This window comes from Nylanderia fulva, unplaced genomic scaffold (assembly GCF_048542155.1).
Source record: "Nylanderia fulva isolate GAGA-0341 unplaced genomic scaffold, ASM4854215v1 Scaffold160, whole genome shotgun sequence".
NCBI lineage: Eukaryota > Metazoa > Arthropoda > Insecta > Hymenoptera > Formicidae > Nylanderia > Nylanderia fulva.
The window spans coordinates 186,453-192,039 of NW_028189836.1; the positions used below are offsets into that span (position 1 = coordinate 186,453).

At 45.2% G+C, this 5,587-nt stretch overlaps 1 pseudogene; it reads right to left on the bottom strand.

Moving 5' to 3' along the window:
• Positions 1-4,030: 4,030 nt before the first annotated feature.
• Positions 4,031-4,714, bottom strand: LOC146723911 (uncharacterized; annotated as a pseudogene).
• Between the last annotated feature and the right edge of the window lie 873 nt (positions 4,715-5,587).

The window sequence follows — 5,587 nt, forward strand, 5'->3', positions numbered from 1 at the left end:
GGGTCCCGCGCCTTTGACTGCGCGGGTACCGTGACGAGCGGCGCCACCCGGGGGGCCCCACGGACGTTTTGGACAGGGTCGCCGCTCCCCGGCCCTGCCCTACACGCCGTGGCGACCAGCTACCGTGTTACCCCTCGTCGAAGGCCTTCGACGAGGGGGGTGCGCCTCCCCGATCGGTCGGTTCGGAAGGGAAAACTGTTCCGATTGACCGGGGATATCCTCTCTTGCCGCCGAGCCTCGCCTCGGAAACGTCCGAGCGGCCCCGGCGGCAGGCGGCCGCGGCACCCTCCGGGTTATGCCCCTCGGGTAACTCCTCCGGGCTATGCCCTTTGGGTAACCGCGACTCGCCTTCACCGCCATCCTCGACCCGGATTCGGAAACGTCCGAGCGGCCCGGGGATGGCAAGTCGCAGGGACGCTGGGACGAGAGCACGCTCTCCGACCAGCACCCTGCGACTTCCCTCTCGCCGTCGAGCCCCGCCTCGGAATATGTCCGAGCGGCCTCGACATCCGACCCGCGTGGTCCCCTCCGGGCAGTGCCCCTTGGGTAAACCCTCCGGGCTACGCCCTTTGGGTAACCACGCGTGGCCGTCTACGCCGACCCAGCCCAGGCCTCGGAAACGTCCGAGCGGCCTGGGTGCGGCCTACCCCAGGGACGCTGGGACGGGGATCTAGGCTACCCAGCCTGGAGACCCCCAACCAGCACCCTGAGGCACCTTCCTGTCCTCGGGAACCGCTCCACGAGTGGGCCCCGAGGACCGATCGACATGGCCCCCTCCGGGCAAAGCTCCTTGGGACAACCCTCCGGGCAAAGCCCCTCGGATGACCATGTCGATCCCTCCGCCGGCGCGACCCCCTCCGGGCAAAGCCCCTCGGGAAACCCTCCGGGCAGAGCCCCTTGGGTAATCGCGCGCGGCACCCTTCAATGCGGCCCCCGCCGCCGACGCCCACCCCCCACCCCTCAGAGGAAAACCCTAAAACGAACCCCCCCAGGGCGGAGAGGGGAGAAACCTTGGGCGGCAAAAGCCGCCTACCCGACAGGCGTGTCGGGCCACAGAGCATGGTGGGAAGGGAAGCGCCGAGCGCCGTGCAGTCCCTTCTCCTAACGGTGCCATGCCACCGGGCGTTTGAATTCCGGGTCGCCATCCCTTACCACATACGAGCCGAAGCTCTAACGGGGAAGTGGGCCCCGTCTCCCCAGGAGGTGGAAGTCTTCCACCCCTCGAAGGAGAGCCCCCAGAGACGGAGGGCGTGCCCCCCGAACCGGGGGCAGTGTACCTTGAAAGGTACAGACCACTCTTGGCACCCCTCGCAAGGCTATTCCCTTGCGAAGGGTGAGCCCCCCCACCACGACAAGGTGGTGGTCCACGGGGGGGAGCTTGTACACCATTCAAGTATATAATCTATATTGATATATATTTTATTATAATATAATTATAATTTTGTTTTTTCTTACATATTATATGTATATATGTATACAGGGTTTACCAAAAGTGTGGCAACCCCTAAATATCTCGGAAAATATACGTTTTACAGAAAAGTGTTTCGAACAAAAGTTGTAGGGTTTAAAAAGATCCACATACTGATTCTATCAGATTGATTTTGGATGGCGTCGTCAAGGTCAGGTCAAGGTCACGTTGATTTTTTTAAATGGCACTCTCTACATTTGATTGCATATTCTTATAGCTTAATTCAAGAGCTTTCCAAAGCATTATAATAATGTTCATTTTTATTACGTACTTTGCGAGTTATGAGGGTTTAACGTTAGAGTACCGCCGGTTTTAACATTATTCAAGGTATACCACATGGAGGTTACTCGCTCAAATTTGCATCTGTTGTGTGTGTGATCCAGTCAACTATAAGGCAAGATCGGTCGTGGATCCAGCCAACTAGGACAAGATCGGTCGTGGATCCAGTCAGCAAAAGCAAAGACCCAACCAAATTACAATGGAGCATTTAAAGACCTGGAAAGTAATCGACATAGTAAACATAGTAAACAAATTTGTGGATGCTTATTTATCATAATAATTGTTGTTGTAAAATACGTTGTATTTGGACGATAACAATTAATTTCTGCTTGCTCAAAGCTGCAGTTAGAAGGTGCTCGTTCTTTGATAGCTTTATACATTCTTAGTTAAATGTTAAATGCGAGTTAGACTGCATGTATCGTGCGTCACATAGCGGTAAATAAAGGAACTAACGAGATGTTTTATACACGTTTTATGGAGCAGTTTTTTTGGTAATTTGACTTCAGCGAAATATGAGGATATGTTGAAAAATCAGATACTTTCGGCAATACAAGCAATAACAGGTGAAAACTTCGATCAGATATGGTTTCAGTTGGGTCTTTGCTTTTGCTGACTGGATCCACGACCGATCTTGTCCTAGTTGGCTAGATCCACGACCGATCTTGCCTTATAATTGACTGGATTACACACACAACAGATGCAAATCCGAGCGAGTAACCTCCATGTGGTATACCTTGAATAATGTTAAAACCGGCGGTACTCTAACGTTAAACCCTCATAACTCGCAAAGTACGTAATAAAAATGAACATTATTATAGTGCTTTGGAAAGCTCTTGAATTAAGCTATAAGAATATGCAATCAAATGTAGGGGGTGCCATTTAAAAAAATCAACGTGACCTTGACCTGACCTTGACGACGCTATCCAAGGTCAATCTGATAGAATCAGTATGTGGATCTTTTTAAACCCTACAACTTTTGTTGGAAACACTTTTCTGTAAAACGTATATTTTCCGAGATATTTAGGGGTTGCCACACTTTTGGTAAACCCTGTATATACATATACATACATACATATACATATATATATATAGGGTGTCCGGTAAGTGTTGCCTCAACCGTCGTGTGCAGATAGAGTAAGTTAAACCAAATAGGAAAGTCCTCTACCGTTTTGCAATTTTCGCAATAATTATTAAATTATTAAATAAAAAAGATCGGCCAATCCACGCGAATAAAGGCGCGCGACGAGAAGAGACGTCCTACTGTAACACGATACACAAAAATTTTTCGAACACGATTCGTAGACAGTCATCATTCACTCCTCCTTTCGCTTTGTGGAGCGCCGTGTATCGTGTTACAGTAGGACATCTCTTCTCGTCGCGCGCTTCTATTCGCGTGAATTGGCTAATCTTTTTTATTTAATAACTCAATAATTATTGCGAAAATCGCAAAACGGTAAAGGACTTTCCTATTCGGTTTAACTTACTCTACCTGCACACGACGGCAACACTTACCGGACACCCTGTATATATATATATATGTACAGGGTGGGCCATTTTAAAAAATACGATCAATTTTCTCGTAAACTAAGCGAAATATCGAAAAATGGTTCAGACATGTGTTGTATGGTTTCGAAGGGGCTATAAAATGGTGCCATTGGTTTGACCTTGGATATTCATTTGAAGATCACGCGAAGGTCACCTCAATTTTTTTAAATGGCACCCCTTATTTTTATTACACATTCTTGTAGCTGACCTCGAGAGCTTTCCAAAACACTATAGTCAAATGTTTTTCCATTGCGTACTTTTTGAGTTATAAAGCTCGAAAGTTACTACATTTTGACAAAAATACAAAATATTTCTTAAAATATTCATTTTCCGATAGTCTTATTTTACATGCTCCGACCAATCAGGGCAAAGTCCAAGCATGATCCAGCTAGTCAAGACAAGATCCGGACACGATCCAGCCAGTCAAAACAAGATACAAACACGATCCATTCAGTAAAAGCAAGATACGAACACGATCCAGCCAGTCAAGGCAAGATACAAACACGATCCATCCAGTAAAGGCAAGATACGAACACGATCCAACCATTCAAGGCAAGATACGAACACGGATCCAGTCAGTCAAGGCAAGATCTGGACACGATCCAGCCAGTCAAGGCAAGATACGAACATGATCCAGCCAGTCAAAGCAAGATCGTTGATGGTTCTGTCAACTAAAGTAAGATCAAAAAGAATCCTGCCATCGAAGGCAAAATCGAGAATGATTCAGTCAAAAAAAATTTATCGAATCAATTGTTCGAAGTTGTCTCCATTGGCTTGAATACATAATGCCAACCTATCTTGGAAATGTCTTACTGTCTTGAGTAACATATCGTGCGTTATCCTTCTGCAAGCTTCTCGTATTTTTTCTATCATATTTTCTCTCGTTGTAGGCGTTTGCTCGTACGCGACATTTTTCAGGTATCCCCATAAGAAAAAGTCGGGCGACGTTAGATCAGGAGATCGTGGAGGCCACGCGACGGGTGCATCTCGTCCAATCCATCTGCCATTATACGTTTCATTTAGGTAATCTCTCACACATCTTGTATAGTGAGGTGGTGCGCCATCGAGTTGTATCCATAACCTCTGGCGTGTTTGCAGGTCAACGTTTTCAAATAATTGTGGTAAGTCATCTATAAGAAATGCCAAAAAGTTTTCCCTGTTGACATTTCCGTCAAAGAAATAGGGACCAATCAAATACCCATTCACAATCCCGCACCAAACATTAACACTCCAACGATTCTGATTATCTATTGGTCTATGCCAATGGGGATTAACATCTGACCAATAATGACAATTATGCCTATTAAGCTTACCATTATTTTTAAATGTCGACTCATCAGAGAACATAACAAAATTGAAAAAATTTGGTTCAGCTCTGATCATTTGTTGTGCCTATTGACAAAATTGGATACGCAATTGCATATCTCTTTGACTCAGAGCTTGTGTCATAGTTATGTGATAGGGATGGTATTTAAATTTCTTTATAATTCTCCTAATTGTTAATTTTGGATTATCTAGTTTTCTTGCCAAAATCCGCTGACTTACATAAGGATTAAGATGAATTGCTGCCAGGAGCGTGACTACACGATTGTCGTTTTCATCATACACATGATCTTTCCTTTTACGTTTGAGATGACCTTCACGAGCTCTTCGTTCGAGGTTTCGGATTAAAGCGGGATTGGGGTGTCCTTCTCTTTCAGGATACCGATCTCGGTAAATTCGCGTAGTTTTGTGATAATTTAAATGACATTTTCCAAGAATTAGAATAATATCAATGATCTCCGAGGGTAAATAGTCTGGCATTATTTTTTCCGTAGTTGTAAAATCCTTGAGCGATAACGAAGGGATATAATTGATAATTTGTATACAAATTTTTCCTTTAGTAAGTATAATAACCATTTGTGCATTATTATCGTATCCCTCTATGTCCCTGTAAGATTATTACGATCTGCTGATTTGACGTCGCCCGACGTTTTCTTATGGGGATACCTGAAAAATGTCGCGTACGAGCAAACGCCTACGAGAGAAAATATGATAAAAAGGATACGAGAAGTTTGCAGAAGGATAACGCACGATATGTTACTCAAGACAGTAAGACATTTCCAAGATAGGTTGGCATTATGTATCCAAGCCAATGGAGACAACTTCGAACAATTGATTCGATAAATTTTTTTTGATTGGATCATTCTCGATTTTGCCTTCGATGGCAGAATTCTTCTTGATTTTACTTTACTTGACATAACCATCAACGATCTTGCTTTGACTGGCTGAATCATGTTCGTATCTTGCCTTGAT